Source organism: Macaca nemestrina, chromosome 2 (assembly GCF_043159975.1).
Source record: "Macaca nemestrina isolate mMacNem1 chromosome 2, mMacNem.hap1, whole genome shotgun sequence".
Taxonomy (NCBI): Eukaryota; Metazoa; Chordata; class Mammalia; order Primates; family Cercopithecidae; genus Macaca; species Macaca nemestrina.
In genome coordinates this window covers 26975968-26995492 of record NC_092126.1, presented here as the reverse complement: position 1 = coordinate 26995492, position 19525 = coordinate 26975968, and the positions used below count along the sequence as shown (strand labels likewise).

The window sequence follows — 19525 nt, the reverse complement described above, 5'->3', positions numbered from 1 at the left end:
CCAGTGCTCAAGGAAATCAGAGAGGACACAAACAAAGGGAAAAACATTCCATGCTCATAGATAGGAAGAATCAATCTCGTGAAAACAGCCATACCGCCCAAAGTAATTGATAGATTCAATGCTATCCCCATCAAGGTACCATTGACTTTCTTCACATAATTAGAAAAAACTACTTTTAATTTCATATGAAACCAAAAAACCGCCCATACAGCCAAGACAATCCTAAGCAAAAAGAACAAAGCTGGAGGCATCACGCCACCTGACTTCAAACTATACTACAAGGCTACAGTAACCAAAACAGCATGGTACTGGTATCAAAACAGATATATAGACCAATGGGTCAGAACAAAAGTCTCAGAAATAACGCCACACATCTACAGCCATCTGATCTTTGACAAACCTGACAAAAACAAGCAATGAGGAAAGGATTCACCATTTAATAAATGGTGTTGGGAAAATTGGCTAGCCATATGCAGAAAACTGAAACTGGACCCCCTCTTTATACCATATACATAAGTTAAACTTTTTAAAATGTTTTAAGATAGCTACTAGAAAATTTAAAATTACACATGTGGCTTTGCCATCGTTTGAATGTGTTTCTCAAATTTCATGTTGGAAACTTAATCCCCAGTGCAATCATGTTGAGAGGTGGGACTTTAAAAAGTATAGGTCATGAGGACTCTGTTCCCATGAATGGATTAATCCATTATCTCGGGAGTCGGTTCATTATTGAGAGAGACTTTGTTATAAAAGTCAGTTGGGGCCCCTCTTATTCTCTCACTCTTTGCTCCCTTTTTGCCTCTATCGTAGGATGACACAGTAAAAAGGCTTCACATGATAGCAGCTCTTTGATCTTGGACTTCTCAACCTCCTGAACTGTAAGAAATAAATTTATGTCCCTTATACACTACCCAGTCTCAGGTATTCTGTTACAGCAACACAAAACACATTATGACAAGCTCACATTTGTGGTCCATTGTATTTCTATGGGACACCACTAAGGTATAAAACAAGAATAATAAGATTTCAAATAGTCTCTCTTTTCTATGTTCCATTTTTTAAAAGTTTGCATGACTTTAAGGAGAGGACAAAGACCCTGTTTCTCATAAGGAAAAGTGATTAGAATGCAATGGAAAAATCCTTGATGTAGTTTTGAGGATATAGCTCTCTTACTCCCTTTTTAATGTAGACAATCCCTAATAATGATGAACCAAATAGCTGTACTTCAGGAATAATGCATCCATATAAGCACTTAGTTTTAACCAAAGAGTCCTATTTCAACTTAGAAAAATGACATTTTTTTCTATTTTCAATTTACTGGTCACTGTCATTTTTGAAAGATAATTTTTAAAATACTGTTCACTCTCAGTTTCTGTGTATGGGCAGAGTCCACCCCTATAGGTTCAAGTATTGATTGTTATGAAGAATCCAGAAGACAATTCTAAATTGTCCAAACACTAATTTCCAAATCCACAAAAATATTTTTTAACCTGTGGATTTTCATTTATTGCATTTCTTTTGTAACATTGTCAGAAATCAGTGGAACATATTTGTATGTCTATTTTTATGCACTCTATTCTGTTCCATGCAGTCTTGCCATACAGTAAATTTTGCAATCAACTATACAATAAATCTTGAAATAATAAAAACTAGTGTCTCCCATTTCATTTTTCTTTTAAATTTGTTTTAGTTATTCTAGCTACGTGACCTGCTCATACACATTTTAGAATGAGTTTATCCATATTTATCAAAACTCTTGCTGGAATTTTTGTAGGAATTTCTGTAAATTTGTGTAACAATTTGCAGAAATTAACATTCTTATTATGTGGTGCTTTCCAATTCATGAGAACAGTATGCTTCTTTATTTATCAAAATACCTTAAAATTTCTCACATCAGCATTGTCATTTCAGCATCCTTATTTTGTTAGATTTACACCTATTTCATTTTATTTTGAATGATTGTAAATAGCATTTTTTTAAATTTTGCATTCGTGTGTTTATTGCTAGTATATGGAAAAACAGTTGATTTCTCATACATCAGAAGCTTATCTTATATTCTGTGGCCTTGTTGAATTCACTTATTGGTTCTAGGAACTTTTTTTGTATATTCTCCATTATATTCTACATAGACCATCATGTCATCTTCAAATAGGGGCAGTTTTATTTCTTTCTTTCTAAACTGTGTGCCTTTCATTTTCCTTTTCTGTCTTATTGCACTGGCTAGAATTTCCAACACTAAGACTAGTGATGTAGATAGCTTTGAGTCTCAAGATCTACAGCCAGTCTACTTTCTTCTCTTTATCTTTCAGAGTGTTCTTATGTTTGACCTATATATAATATCTAGGATTTTTAGTTATACCCAGTAGAAAGAATAGGGAAAAGTATGTCTACTCGGTCTTCCCAGAAGCAAAGGATTTTCTCTACTGATTCTGTTATTCTTCTCCATCCTGCAAGGAGAGCAGAATACTTTAAAGGTTATATGTTTTGCCCTAAGCTCTCCTTGTGGACACCTGTGGATGCTCTCACAAGCAGAGTGGAGGACTGATGTGGAACTCAAGGCATCCCTAGTTTCTTGCTAGCCTCCCTCTCTCTGACCCACTTTGCCGTTTTGAAACCACACATTGTCTTTTATAACAAGCTACTCCAGATACTTAATTAGAGAGGCACAAAGAAATAAAGGCACATAGGGCTGTTTCCTGACAGCATCCATCATTTGGAGAAAGCTTTTAGCTTTTTCCTCTTGTAGGACTTCTAATTATCACAAGGAACTATAAATTACCATGAGTCATTTGAGATACAGGGTCAGCCAGCCCATCCACCTGTACGGTGGGAGGCCTGACTTTATTAGCTCTAACTAGTCTTGATAGATGAATGTCAAGACAGCCTAGAATTCTTTTTATAAAAGAAGCCATGTAACATTTCTTAGCAGGTTAGTCACTTATTCTTACCAAGTTGTCACTGGGTTTGATTTGCAGTGCAGCTGGCTAATAGAGACAACGGCAAAGGAAAAGAGGCAAAGAAACAAAAAGGTGACATGGAGGCTGTCAGTCAGAGGAGACTTAAGCGTGGGAAAGAAGATCCCCTGGCCTTTAAATTGGAAGAATCAATACTGGCATTATATGAGTAGAAAAGGATGAGGAGGACATATTGGGCCATGCACTTACTCCTCAGCATTCTCATCTTCAAACAGGGATCGTAATGTTTTCTCTTATTATCTCTAAGGATATTTGCAAGGCTAAAATAAGGTACAGTGTTGAGAATAACTCTGCTATTCCAAGAATAAGTGAATATAAATTTCTCAAAATTGTCAACATGGCCTTTATCAATGACTCCATCATCTATGTCCTTTTTGCTCCCCATATTTCTTCTCCTTATATTTCCATTCAGGCTATCAAAAAGAAAGTGGAGAGAGGAAGATGTCAGTATCCATGGGGTACAGTGGAGTAGGCCTTGTGATACCTATTTTCTTTCTTTCATCATCAGCTTTGCTGGCATGAGAGTGAAAGAAAATGGAGAAGATGGAAATCTGAAGAAGAAATGGAGGTTAAGACAGGAACTTTTACTCACTTAAGAAATATGCATTAGTCACTTACTGTATGGCAGCCTGTATGCTAGACTTTAAAACTTAAAAGTATATAGCCCAGTCCTCAACAGGATTCCTGTGTAGAGGGATAGAAAATGAAGCAAATAATTATTATATAATATAAGCATTATCAAAGAGATTTTTGCAAGTATTTTTGGACATTTGGCACTCCTAACTCTGCTGAGATCCTCAGGAAAGGAAGAATTCACAGAGGTGAGCACTTTCAAGCATGCACAGGGTTTAATAAAAGAATGACAAGGGAATACTGGATGCAGGAAAGGTGAAGAGAAAACTTTGTAGCATCAAAGATTTGAAGTGAAAACAGCAGGATATAATTTACCAATAGCAAGGGAACCACTTTTTTAAAGTGAGAGGAAAAACAGATACAACCAATACAATTTGAAAGCAAGAGAAAGTTTCATGTGTTTCAAGTTATCATAAAAAGTTTGGTCTTCAGGGGGTCCTTTTTATCTTAGCAACATTTTATTTAGGAACAAGACTTCTCTCCACTTGTCTCTTTTCTTGAAGCATCAGAGGCTTTATGACTGAGACAGAAGAATAAAACTCTTTTGTCTTTTGATTCCTTCACATAAATAGACCATGCAAGGCACTTGATGCCATGTAGACTCACTTATTTTCTTACTGCATTTTATAGGCCATAAGCCCTGGAATTCGGTCGCAAGTATAAAAAGGCAGAATAGGGGAAGATCAAGAAGTCATTGTTGAAAGTGAATAGCATCAAAGGAGTGATATCTATTCTTGCATTTGCACATGTTAAATGCACTTAGGAGCCTTGTCCAGAATCTCTAATCACTGATCACAAACTCAAGGTCCATTTCTGTATGCAGGAAATTGATGTATTCATGTTGTACACAGAGCTTTTTAGAATCTTACAACTTTGCCCATTTATATTATCTTTATATATTGCTTCTCTGTAAAAATCAGAAGATCTGGTTTCTAGATGCACATTTCTGCATAAAACTATGGACAGAGGATGAGGAGCTATCGCTTTCTTCTGTTTACCATATCTCCATCTCTCTCTGTTTCTTACACCTGGCTAGATTCTTCCATTTACTTTTTTTCCTGACTCCAATAGAATTGCAATTTATGAATCTTTCTATAAATAAAGCTATTTCATATATAACTCCCTTGATTTTGGTGATATATCTTATTTTGGGTTTACCCAAATGCAACATCCAATGGTATGCTGGTGTCAGCACATGCCAGTTTGTATATCCTTTTCCAATTCCTTGTTCAGTAACTCCAATTTGGCAGTTTGAAATTGTCCAAGATAGGAATATTTGCAACACAAAAATTGAGAAATGTTGTAAACCATTACTTTTTATGTCCCTGAGAGCCTGTTGTTAAACATGTACCAGGACCCCAGTAATAACATCTGCACTCAATATGTCACAATTTAGCATAAAAACCTCTGAATATTCTTCCATTTCTAAACTTACCGAGATTCCACTTCGCCAGAATGATTCCATGAGGCTTTCTCTGAAATAGTGATTGCCTTTGATTTATTTTTATCTTCCCTTTATCTTTTATATTTGTTTTTCCAAAAATAAATATATGGTATTTTTATATAAGTATTTTATTGTCTTTCGATTATCTGAAGTCTCAAGAGAAAAAGAATACATTGGAAAATGAAAGTGTGTTCTGCTATCATAATATTATGTTTGACATTGAAATAATAATACTGTGTTGGGTTAACATGCCCTTTTTAGATGGCAGTAATAAGGAATTCAAATTTAACTGTTAATGAATGAAATAAGGTCTATTCAACCTAGCAAAAGAGTGAGGGTCAGTTTAAATACCTGAATTTTAATATTATTTGTGTCATTCATTCTGAAATTTCAGGCCACTGAAATGGTCCCCTTTTCTAATGTCTAATTCAATAAATAGGTAATATTGCCCCCTATTTACTACAAAGAGATATGGTAGAACACCATTAAGGCAATTGAATTTTTGAGAAGACAGGTGCCTTATAAGTAGCAAACATTGTTATTCATATTCAGGAATGTTGCCAACTCCCATAGATTTCCTTATGATTATTTGCCATTTTCCAGTAAGTAACATTTTAATATCTGATGTCATTTAATCATAAAAGAGGTATATTAAAGTAGAAAAAAAGAAAAGAAAACCAAACACTTGGAACTATATATACATTGTATTCTATCATGTCCTGTAATTTAAAATTCAGAACAACAGTGGTATAATTTGAGCCTATTTAAGGATACCCTGTCATTTAGCATAAAATAAGAACGTGGGAAATAGGGGAGGAAAGCCTAAGACAACATTTCTACATTTACAATTTGATCCTTTAAGTCTCAATATTATACCACTCAAACAGATATGCTAATTCCTGGGTTAAAACAAGTTATTTTGCAGGTAATGTGGATTCCATCTTCTTAAATATCTGTTATTATCTATCTGTTTAATCTGTTTATTGTGACACACATACACAGATATATGCACATACCCACACATACATGTGTCTCCTCTGTAACAAGGAATATACAAAAACAGGTTATTTATGGTATCTCATTTGATTTTGATGACCATTCTATGTGCTTTATAAAATTAATTCTATTTTATAGATGATAGAATTATAGCTCAGAAATGTCCAGACTTTGTTTTACGTGAGATACTTAAATACAGAAATGTTATGCACCAAAACACTTTCTTAACTTTGTCATGGCTTGGAACACAATACTCCCAAGTATAGTACTTTGGTATGCTGAGTGCTTTGAACTGGATACTAGAGTCTCAGAAGCAAGGTGTCTCAGCCTTTTTTTTTTCTCCCAAAACAAGTTACAGAAGACAAAATTCCTCTTGCCCGAGGTTCACAGAAACTGGAACTCTTCTTCCCAATGAAAGCCATAAAACCTAAAATGGTCACTCTCTAAAATTCTTCCTTCTTCCCTGAAGACTTTCACGTGACAAGCGTTCTACCCCATACCCAGAGGAAAGGAAAGCTACACAGAGAGGCCAAGAAGAATCTAAACGGCCTTTCTGAAGACTCCTATGGCACATAAAACTTTGATTAAATAAATATGTTGCTGTTTTCTCTTGTTAAGCTGTCTTTTGTTATATGAGTATTGGCCGTGACATTTGTGATGAGTGAGGAAAGGTATCATATCGTTCTGCCCCTACAACCATTATGCTACATTATCTTTCTCCTAGAATTTTGTTTTAAGAAGATGGCTCATGAAGAAATGTTTTCTGTGATATAATATGCTTGGAAAATTATACATATAATCCCTTCACCCTTGGATAATCAGAAATAATATTAACATTAAAAGCTATGTAAAATTCTATAATTTACTTAAAATCTGTTTATCTTTGTATAATTCACCATATTCTAGACTTATGTGGCTTTCAAATATTTATTGAAGAACATTATCAACTTATGATGCAGCTTGTACTCCATAGAACATAACTGAATATGATGAGCTAGAGAAAATATCATAGTCCCACATTTCCCTGCTTTTTCTTAATCAGTTTATAATTTTACTAAAATACCTGCTTGTTTGCTCATAAAAGCTTTTAAGTTTACTGTGGATTCTAAGTAGAATTTATAGAGATAATGCCTTAGGGTTAAGTCTGTTGTGAAAAAGATGATTGACTGCTGATCTGGAGAATTCCAAATCACTCGTAATTTATAGGTATCAATAAATCAATTTCCAGCTATCTAAATAAATTGAGATTTTTGACTCCATAAAGGCATATTATTGGGTGAGAATTGCTTTCTTTCTTTATTTTTTTTTACTTCACCATTTTATAACTTACTGGATCATAAGTTCCATGAGGGAAGAGACTATGTTATCTTATTCACTAGAGTATATCCAGTATCATTCCTGGAACATTAGAAGTGACCAAATAAATATTTGTTAACTAAAGGTCTTAAATGACTAGAAAACTGAAAAATTTTTTCATGGAACTTATTCTCAAAACTAATCTCTGCCATTAGAATCCTGGATAGTGCTTGTCCTTGGGGTGGGGTGGGGAGTAGTGGCTGGAAGGAAATGAATGGGGACTTCTGGGGTTCTTGCAGTGTTTGTTGTCTGGCCTTTGTGTTGGTTATTCGAGGGTGCTCAGTGTATGAAAATCCATCAGGCTGCACATTTTCTGTATGTTTATTTTACTCCAGTAATATTCAGGGAAATCTATAAGATTCTAAAGTGACCTATGTTTTGCTCCATTTCTTCAGTTCATTCTAAATTTGTCAGGTCTTATCACTAATTGGCAACAAGAATTCATCATCAAAAATTGATGATTACAATTTCATTTGTGTGAGCCATCCCTAGATGGACCTTAAAAGGGCAAAATATACTATAATTGCAGAAGTCTTGGGCTTTCTATCCCATTTTAGAAAGGTTTTTTGATTATATATTAGATTGGTGCCAAAGTTATTGCAGTTTTTGCCATTATTTTCAATGACAAAACCACAATTACTTTTGCACCAAATGCTTCTCTAAGTGCTGGAGATGAGATTAAAGGCCTATAATAGACAAAGAAAGTAACCTACATTGTTATTAGATTTGAACTCTGTGGTTTACACGCATTACCTAATTTAGTCCATCCAACAGTTTGAGGTGGGCACTGATATAGTTTGAATGTTCCCTCCAAATCTCATGTTGAAATGTAATCAAGATGGGGCCTGTTGGAAGGTGATTGGATCGTGGGGGTTGATTTCTCATGAATGGTTTAGCACCATCCCCTTGGTGCTGTCCTCATGATAGTGAGTGGGTTCTCACAAGATCTGTTTGTTTAAAAGTGTGTAGCACTTCCCTCCTTGCTTGCTTTTGCTTCCACTTTTGCCAAGTAAGTCCACCTGCACCTTGTTTGCCTTCTGCCATGATTGTAAGCTTCCTGAGGCCTCGCCATAAGCTGAGCAAATGTTAGCACCATGCTTCCTGTAAAGCCAGCAGACCTGTGGGCCAGTTAAACCTCTTTTCTCTGTAAATTACCCAACTTCAGGTGTTTCTTTACAGCAATGCAAGAATAGCCTAATACAAGTATTGCCTATATCATAGATGGGGCTACTAAGGCCCAAACTACTAAGCTAATTGGTCCAAATTCATAGGGCAAACATAAAATTGAACCCAGACTCTCTAGTTAAGTCCAAACCTTTTCTGAATTCTGTACTACCATGGGATTAACTTTTCTCTAGTGAGATAACTATCTATCTTGGTTTAAAAAGAAATAAAAAAGAAAAACATCCATAGTTCATCATAGACAAATTGGACTCCAATATACCATAATCCTAACAGTTCAATTTGCTTTCAATACCAATGTTTAACATCCACGAATTCCATGGATTTTACTTTTTCTAAACTGTTTTAGTGACCCTTAATAAGCATACATCTTTGTGTGAGCTTCTGAATGTGCTGATATAAACACAAATAATATATATGGACGTGAATATAAAATAGAGATAATATATTCATAATTATTAGTCAATAAGTATATATTCTGTGAATTTTTTGAAATGATATTTAATCTTCCAAATTATACATACAAAATTTAGTGGAACATTCAACATCTCATTCTCTGTTTAACAATTACAATAGCATATATTTGATTTAATATATGTAAAATTTTGTTTGCCAGAATGGTACAATAAGTTTGGAAGAGAAGTAGGTTACATAGAACGTAGTTAACTTCACATTTGCCCCAAACAGAAAGTGGAGCAATTAAAATAAGAGAAAAATTTTAATTTCCTTATAATATATTTTGTTAAGGCCTTATAAATGCAAGAGATTTTATCAGGAAAAATCTAAAAGTAACTTATTTAGATTGTGTTTCAGCTGCCTTGCAAATGTGTAGCAGAAATCTGAAACTACTTGGTGAAAGTTTTCTACTTTTCTTTTTTTTTAAAAAGTTGTCATTTACATGTTGGGTAATATCACAAAAATTGGGAGAAATCAGTCAACTCCAAAAGGTTCATTTAGTTTCTGACAATATTTCTCACACTTGCAGTGAACTATGCGGAAGAAGTGCCTTGATTAGCATGCACCATTAATCATTTAGGTGAAAGAAAAGGGGCCTTTCATTTTCCATGAGCAGAAAAACAGTGGCAAATGAAGACAAAGTCAGATGATGATGAGTAGTTTACTTATCTCCTGGAATAAAGTCTGATTTGAGAAAAAATATTGTGATTTCAGGGACATTCATTTATGATTATTGAAGCCATTTATTCTGTGTGGCACACAAATATATCATTTGTCTAAATGTATTAGGTATTGTTTTTTTTATTTACCCTTGTTATTTATTTATTTTTCCATTGTTCAAAGAGAATGTGATGCTTTTAAATCTTAAAAAAAAAAAAAATTAATGGAAATTTTGGATATTCTGTTTCTCCAAAGGACTCTTCAGAGGTAATTTGCCTGCTGCCAATAGAGAAAATTGTCATAGTCATTATGTGAAAGGTGAAAAACCTGATTACTTAATAGCAAAAAAAAAAAAAAAAACTGTTTAAATAGAATTCTAAATTTAGCCTTTGAGTGGAGAGGATTAAGATTGAAATGAACACATAAGCAGTGATAGGTCAGGTAGTTCTTATAAAATTATAGGAGTACCCATCACAAAAAGACATTTGATTTGAGCATCAGTCAGGATCCAGTCAGGAGACAGAAACCATTGAGTAAACTGAATGGGAAATTTTAACACAAAGATTTATTATATGGCCACAGAGATTAACTGCTAATTTCTTCACTAGCAGGGGTCAAGGAAACTCTGGGATAATGAAAACTCCACGAGTAAAGAAAACTCTAAGGTAAAGAAAACTCTAAAGAATTCAAGAACAAGGAAGTTAGGAAGCAGCCATGACCTCTAGGGCTAAGACATAGTACTAAGAAAGAAATACACTGGGAGGATCTACCCCAGCCCCTAACCAAGGTTGAGATTCAAATCTTGTTTAAAAAGGTGGCTTTTGCACACTGAATAGCAGAGAATTTTGTTGGAGGTGCTGTAGGGTAGGCCTACAAGGCAGAAAACTGGCTGGTAGGGTGCTGGTGAGAGCCACTGAAAAGCTACTCTTATGGGCACCACTAAAACTCACCAGGAAACGACCCTCTGCGAACCAATGAAATCCGTTTGCAGATGAGTGCCAGTGTCATTTGTAGGTAAGTGCCAGTGAGTGTCTTGCACATCAGCCAAGTGCTGCATGAGGAGGAAGAATAAAGGACACTAGAAGCACAAATAAAGTCATTTCCTCCTCCTGCAGGGTCTCTCCGGTGCCATCTACTAACAAAGCTTAACATTGTTCCAGCTGCAAGGAAGAAATATTTACAAGGTCCATCGACAGTATCACAAAGCAGGGCAAAAATGCATGGTTTGGAGATAAGAGGAAATAAATCAGAAACTTGCACAAGCTTCAAGCATGAGAACACATTTGCATATTTGTTTGAATGCACATGCAAATCAGTATAACATATAGACTCTACAAAAGTACTTCAAGTTACTAAAATTAAGATTGTCAATTCTAACTATAGATGAGTAAGATTACATCTTCTCCAAAACTTTAATCTAATTTATTTGGCAAATATTTACTGAGCTAATTATGTATTTAGTCCAAGTTATCTGAGGCATATAAGTAAAAAATGCCTCCCTAAACCAACATAATTATTCTATATTCCTGCAAATGCTTTCAAAATCCACTAAGTTGGACAAGTTAATAAACTAGAAATTGTTATTAAAACATAGCCTCAATCACAATATCAAAACAACAAACAAATACTGTCAATTAAAAAAAAACCCTACATATTTCTCTAGTAATTGATTCTTTTCTGTCTCCAACAGAAAAAGACATCATCATTATCTTTTTCTTCTAAAATTTCAGTAGGTTATCAAGTGATTTTTTAAAATTTCAAATATCATCCATTTCTGTGTATTCTTTCTTCTTTTGTAAAAAAAATATATTTTAAAATTATGAAATATGTTTTATCTATAGAAGAGTTTTAACACACATTATAACACATATTATAATTAATATATAATAGTACCAAATATGGGCACAAACTATAAAAAATAATAAAATGAACACGAATGTGACTATCATGCATTAGACCATTACCAACACCATCGAAAGGCTCTAAGTAACCCTGCCAAAATTGTCCTCCTTGGCCACCGCTCTTGCCAGAAGTTACCACTTTTTAGAACGTTGTGTTAATAATTAACCATTGCAATAGATATATCTATATCTCTGAACAAGCAATTGCTCAGCTGCATTTTTTTTTTTTTTTTTCTTAGAGAAAGGGTCTGGCTCTATTGCTCAGGCTGGAATGCAGTAGCATGAACATGTTAACAGTTCACCGCAGCCTGAAACTCCCGGGCTCAAGTGATCCTCCAGTCTCAGCATCTCAAGTAGCTGGGACTACAGGCATGCACTACCACACCTGGCTAATTTTTTCAGCTGCATTTTAAAAAACTTTATATAAGTAAAATCATGAAATCATACTCTGTAACAATAGCTTTTTATTACTTAAACTTTTGTTGATAAGTTACTAAAAACGATTTTCATTGCCATATGGTTTTCTCTTGTGACTATTCCATGCTTTATGTGTTTGCTTTACTGCTGAAGGACTTCGAGTTATTTCTAGTTTTGTTTTGTTTTTTCTTCTGTTAAAAATAACAATATAACATATATATATATCCTGGTACCTGTGTGTAATACCTTCTTTTCGACAAATGATGGATTACAGATTCAGCACATTTTCAATCAGTAGTGTATAGTATTATCATTGCTTTACATATTTATGGACACTAAAAATGTCTGAATTTTTAATTTTTGCTAACTTTGTGCCTGAATTGGTAACTTTCTGAGTATTATTCTGAATTATTCTTATTACTAATGAGGTTGCCCACTATTCCATATGTTTAATTGCAAATTTATATTTTTTCTTTTGTGAAGAGGTTTTTCAAGTCCTTCACTCATTTGAAAAATTAAATTTCTATCTCATCTTACTGGTGTGTAGCAATCATTTCTAAATTCTGGAAACAAATATTTTTTCAGGTACATGTGTTGCAAATGTCTTCTCCCATTAAATGGCTTTTCTTTATATTATTTTGATGCTGCACTTCAATTAGCAGACATTCTTTTTTTTGGTGGAGGGGCCAGGGTCTCATTCTTTCACCCAGGTTGGAGTGCAGTGGCTTGATCTCAGCTCACTGCAACCTCTGCCTCCCAGGCTCAAGCCATCCTCCCACCTCAGCCTCCTGAGTAGCTGGGACTGCAGCTGCACACCACCACACTCAGCTAATTTTGTATTTTTATGTAATAAAATACATAAAAAATATATGTAGAGTTTTTATGGTATTAGGTCTAACATTTAAGTCTCTAATCCATCTTGAATTAATTTTCGTATAAGGAGTAAGGAAAGGATCCAGTTTCAGCTTTCTACTTATGGCTAGCCAATTTTCCCAGCACCATTTATTAAATAGGGAATCCTTTCCCCATTTCTTGTTTCTCTCAGGTTTGTCAAAGATCAGATGGCTGTAGATGTGTGGTATTATTTCTGAGGATTCTGTTCTGTTCCATTGGTCTATATCTCTGTTTTGGTACCAGTACCATGCTGTTTTGGTTACTGTAGCCTTGTAGTATAGTTTGAAGTCAGGTAGCATGATGCCTCCAGCTTTGTTCTTTTGACTTCGGATTGTCTTGGAGATGCGGGCTCTTTTTTGGTTCCATATGAACTTTAAAGCGGTTTTTTCCAATTCTGTGAAGAAACTCATTGGTAGCTTGATGGGGATGGCATTGAATCTATAAATAACCTTGGGCAGTATGGCCATTTTCATGATATTAATTCTTCCTATCCATGAGCATGGTATGTTCTTCCATTTGTTTGTGTCCTCTTTTATTTCACTGAGCAGTGGTTTGTAGTTCTCCTTGAAGAGGTCCTTTACATCCCTTGTAAGTTGGATTCCTAGGTATTTTATTCTCTTTGAAGCAATTGTGAATAGAAGTTCATTCATGATTTGGCTCTCTGTTTGTCTGTTACTGGTGTATACGAATGCTTGTGATTTTTGCACATTAATTTTGTATCCTGAGACTTTGCTGAAGTTGCTTATCAGCTTAAGGAGATTTTGGGCTGAGACAATGGGATTTTCTAAATATACAATCATGTCATCTGCAAAGAGGGACAATTTGACTTCTTCTTTTCCTAACTGAATACCCTTGATTTCTTTCTCTTGCCTGATTGCCCTAGCCAGAACTTCCAACACTATGGTAGTACCATTCAGGACATAGGCATGGGCAAAGACTTCATGTCTAAAACACCAAAAGCAACGGCAGCAAAAGCCAAAATTGACAAATGGGATCTCATTAAACTAAAGAGCTTCTACACAGCAAAAGAAACTACCATCAGAGTGAACAGGCAACCTACAGAATGGGAGAAAATTTTTGCAATCTACTCATCTGACAAAGGGCTAATATCCAGAACCTACAAAGAACTCAAACAAATTTACAAGAAAAAAACAACCCCATCAAAAAGTGGGCAAAGGATATGAACAGACATTTCTCAAAAGAAGACATTCATACAGCCAACAGACACATGAAAAAATGCTCATCATCACTGGCAAATCAAAACGCAAATCAAAACCACAATGAGATACCATCTCACACCAGTTAGAATGGCGATCTTTAAAAAGTCAGGAAACAACAGGTGCTGGAGAGGATGTGGAGAAATAGGAACACTTTTACACTGTTGGTGGGATTGTAAACTAGTTCAACCATTATGGAAAACAGTATGGCGATTCCTCAAGGATCTAGAACTAGATGTACCATATGACCCAGCCATCCCATTACTGGGTATATACGCAAAGGATTATAAATCATGCTGCTATAAAGACACATGCACATGTATGTTTATTGCGGCACTATTCACAATAGCAAAGACTTGGAATCAACCCAAATGTCCATCAGTGACAGACTGGATTCAGAAAATGTGGCACATATACACCATGGAATACTATGCAGCCATCAAAAAGGATGAGTTTGTGTCCTTTGTAGGGACATGGATGCAGCTGGAAACCATCATTCTTAGCAAACTATCACAAGAACAGAAAACCAAACACCGCATGTTCTCACTCATAGGTGGGAACTGAACAATGAGATCACTTGGACTCGGGAAGGGGAACATCACACACCGGGGCCTATCATGGGGAGGGGGGAGGGGGGAGGGATTGCACTGGGAATTATACCTGATGTAAATGACGAGTTGATGGGTGCTGACGAGTTGATGGGTGCAGCAGAGCAACATGGCACAAGTATACATATGTAACAAACCTGCACGTTATGCACATGTACCCTAGAACTTAAAGTATAATAATAATAGAAAATAAATAAATTTTAAAAAATAAAAAAAATAAATAAATAAATAAAAATTTAAAAATATATATATATGTAGAGATGGGGTTTTGCCGTGTTGCACAGGCTGGTCTCAGAACTCCCAGGCTCAAGTGATCCACCCACCTCAGCCTCCCAAAGTGCTCAGATTACAGGTCTGAGCTGCTGCACACAGCCAGGCATTCATAATTTTAATGTAGTAAATTTTCTCAATTTTTTTCTTTGAGTACTTTATGCCTTTTTTTTCTTGTTTAGGAAATCCTACTCTCTCTCTCTCTCTCTCTCTCTCTCTCTCTCTATATATATATATATTTTATATATAGATATCTCTATATATATATTTTATATATATATATAACTCTCTATATATAACTCTCTCTCTCTCTCTCTCTATATATATATATAGAGAGAGAGAGAGAGATGGGGGTCTCTCTCTGTCGCCCAGGCTAGAGTGCAATGGCATGATCTGGGCTCACTGCAAGCTCCACCTCCTGGGTTCATGCCATTCTCCTACCTCAGCCTCCCGAGTAGCTAGGACTACAGGCACCTGCCACCATGCCCAGCTAATTTTTTGTATTTTTAGTAGAGACAGGGTTTCACTGTGTTAGCCAGGATGGTCTCGATCTCGTGACCTCGTGATCTGCCCGCCTCAGCCTCCCAAAGTGCTGGGATTACAGGCGTGAGCCACTGCGCCCGGACGGAAATCCTACAATGTTTAAAGTCTACCCCAAATTCTCTATTTTCTTCTAAAAGTCTAAAAAATCTACTTTTTAAATTTAAATCTTTGATGAAGTTGAAATTGAATTCTGTATATAATATTAGAAATATTTTATAACTTTCCTTTCCATGTACATAACAAATTGTTGCAACACTATATTTTGAATATTTTAGCATTTTCCTGCTGATTTGCACTGTCAGCCATATTATAAAACATGTTGCCATGTTTGAACCTTTTTCTGGGCTCTCTCCATCCCTTTGATATATTCCATACTTATATCACAACTATTTTAATTAATATCAAAAAAATCTTTCCTGTTGATTCTCTACAGCAGTGTTTTGGCTCCTCTTAGCTCTTTGCTATTCCTTAAATCTTTTAGAGTCAGTTCTTTGAAATACACATTACATTTTGCTTTGCAGTTTTATCAAATCGATGAAGGAAAGTCGATTGATCAAATCGATTTAAGGAAAATTAGCAATTCTGTTATATTGGGTTTTTACTCCAAAACATCATATGTTTTAAATGACTTAATAAAGTTACATGTATTTTGCCTCAAGGTCTTGCATATTTTTGTTATGTTTATTCATTCAATATGAATTTTGTTTCACTATTACAAATGACATTTGAATTTCATTTCCTGGTGTTTGATAATATATAAAGATGCAATTGATTTTTATATTAATTTTGTATTTAGCAAAGTTTCTAAACTCTTGCATTATTTTAATTTTTTTTCTTTTTTTTAGACAAAGTCTCACTCTTGTCGCTCAGGCTGGAGTGCAGTGGTGTGATCTCAGTTCACTGCAACCTCCCCTTTCCAGGTTCAAGCGATTCTCCTGCCTCAGTCTCCTGAGTAACTGGGATTACAGGTGCCCACCACCACATCCAGCTATTTTTTGTACTTTCCATAAAGATGGGGTTTCCCCATGTTGGCCAGGCTGTTCTTGAACTCCTGACCTGAGGTGATTCATCTGCCTCCACCTCCCAAAGTGCTGAGATTACAGGTGTGAGCCACCACACCTGGCCTATTTTAAATATTTTATTTGTAGATTCCTTTGGGCTTCTATATTGACAAGCACATCATTTGCAAATAATGACAGTCTTGCATCTTCCTTTCCAACTATTCAAGTTGTGTATTTCTTTTGCTTTTCTTATTGTACAGGCTAGTACCTTCCACAAAATATTGGATGAAAATAGCTATAGTGGTGGGTTGCCCATTTTCTCTTTTTTTTTTTTTTTTTTGACAAGGTCTCACTCTGTGATCCAGGCTAGAATGCAGTGGTGCCATTATAGCTCACTGAACTTCCTGGGCTCAGAAGTCCTTTCGCCTCAGGCATCCGAGTAGCTTCGACTACAAGCACATACCAGCACTGCTATTTTTTTTTTTTTTTTTTTTTTTTTGTACAGATGAGGTCTCACTAAATTGTCCAGGCTGATCTGGAATTCCTGAGCTCAAGTAATCCTCCCACCTTGGCCTCCAAAAGCGCTAGAATTATAGTCACGAGCCACCATAACCATCCTTGCTTATTATTTTAATGAAAAAATTTTGAGTTTTCAACATTGCTTCTATTATCTTTTTGTAGAGTGTCATTAAGCAAGTGTCTATGTATTTGCGCACATTGAGGCCCTTGTTTATTGCTTTTAGTTCTGTATTTCAATTCATTTAGAATATGAAAACAGATATTTTATATTCTACATCTGATAATTCCAACATCTGCAGTATTTGATTTTCTGATTGTTCAGTTCATTATTTCTGTTGATTTTTTCTCGAGTGGCGTATTTCCCCATGTGTTTCGTGATTATGTTTTATTTTGAATTTTGGTTCTATGGAAGGTGGCCTGCAGTCACATTTTTCAATGTGATTTTCCTGAGAGGAGCTGAGAATGTTTCTGGTAAGCTATGGGATAATTACAACCCAAATTTCAACTTGGGTTTTTTAGATAGTGTAGATTTTAGTCACATATTTTGGTCATCTTAAGGATTCTCAGGGGAGACATATTTTTCTATCTGTAGCCACACATCCAAAGGGTAGATATGTGAGTATACCTCAAATGTAGTAGATTTTTTTTTTCTAGTTCATCCTTCAAGGATTCTGTCTTTATGTAGGTATTCCAATGATTCCCCACTGTGCTTAGATATATTGACCTGTGCATGGATCTCTAAGACTCACCCTCAGGGTTGTTAAGAATTGGCCTATATCTTTAAGGACATATGGGGCTCTCCATTTCATTTTCTCTTATGAATCTGCAATTTTATTTTAGCATTGGAGAAAGTCTCTTACTTTCCCATAAGCTCAGACATGCTTTAAAAAGTTTTAAATAAGTTATAAAGCAATTTAGTTCCCTGAACCAGGAGGAATTTTTCTATGGTTAACTAGTTTGTCATATTGCTAGACATGAAATTTTCCCACTCAAAACTGCTAGAATGAGTCTATGAAGATGAAAATCTGATATGCCACATGAGTTCCCTGCTTAAAATCCCTTGGTGACTTCACATTGTTCACGTTGTCCTCATTCTGAGTTAATCTACCTCCTACCCACCTAACCTTTCATCACGATTCCTGCATTCTCTCTCTTTTTGAACCACCCTGGTCTTCTATTGACATCTTGATTGTGACTTGCTTTTTCCTACAACAGGTCCTTCACATATAAGCTTCATGATTGTCATTCCTCTCTTCCATATTAATCTAGATATCTTCTATTTACCCTTTGGAGTTCAATTGACCATTAGTTCAAAGAGCTCCCTTGATTATTCTCCCAAACCTAACCCAAAACAAACCAGGTCCCTGTTATATGATTCATTATTATCTGTGATTCTTCCTAAGTAATTAATAACTGTGTATATTTTAAGAATATAAGCTCTATGATTGCAGACTCTATGTTTGCTGTTTTCATGCTGCATTTCTAGCATCTCATACAATCATTTGCAGATGCTAAGCAGTGAATATTTTTTTTAAGAAATAGTTTGAGCCTGATCCGGGGACCATTAGTTTTCAAATTTAAGATAAACCAATATCATACATCATATACAATAACAAGGATTATGCCTTCAATTAGACAGAATAGTACTGAAGAAAATAACAAATAATATTAAAAAAAATAAGGAATTGGGACATGAATAGAATTAGAAACATTACAATGTAAAAGTGAACAATATGAAGATAGAATTTGGCCCAATGGTTGTCTTTGGTAGTGTGAACATGGGGGATACATATATTTTTATATCTTACTCTCCCAAATAATTTAATAGGCATGTTACTTTAATTTAAAAAGAAATCAGTCATTTCATTTTCCTCTAGAAAATATTACACTGTACCTAAACTATATGTGTGTATGTTCATATATGTATATATTTTTTAAACAGTCTAAAACAAGGTTCTTCAATCAATTTATTGGATGTAGCTTATTGTCTTGCTAGTTTGGGTCATAAAGTTCTTATGTAACTTATAAAAATTCTTCTTGGCATAATGGTAAATTTTTTTTTCTGAGTTAGTAAAATTGGAGAATAACTCTTTGATATTTATACTCAAATACTTCTATATGGTATAAAGTTGTGGTAGAAAGAAATTATAGGTCAGGAGTTTCAGACTAGCCTGGCCAACATGGTGAAACCCCATCTCTACTAAAAATACAAAAATTAGCACGTGCCTGTAATCCCAGCTACTCTAGAGGCTGAGGTAGGAGAATCAATTGAACCTGGGAGGTGGAAGTTGCATCAGTTGAGATGGTGCCATTGCACTCCAGCCTGAGCCACAGAGAGAGACTTTGACTCAAAAAATATATATATATGTATGTATATGTATATATAGATATATATATCTGTGTGTGTGTGTGTGTGTGTGTGTATCACCTTTGGGTCAGAAAATTTCAGTTCC

The 19525-nt window shown here is 35.1% G+C and overlaps 1 long non-coding RNA gene across 5 annotated transcripts in view; it reads left to right on the top strand.

The window, feature by feature from the left end:
- The window catches only part of LOC105488911 (uncharacterized), a 320242-nt gene that overhangs the window by 61240 nt on the left and 239477 nt on the right, over positions 1–19525 (top strand). Inside the window, exons 3-4 of one of the 5 annotated variants that reach the window (XR_011619651.1) lie at positions 811–878; positions 6401–6613. The exons of 3 other annotated variants lie outside the window; for them this stretch is intronic. This is a non-coding gene — a long non-coding RNA (uncharacterized lncRNA). Of the gene's footprint in view, positions 1–810; positions 879–2975; positions 3269–6400; positions 6614–19525 lie in introns of those variants that run through there. One more of the 5 variants, XR_011619650.1, reaches the window with a different exon arrangement.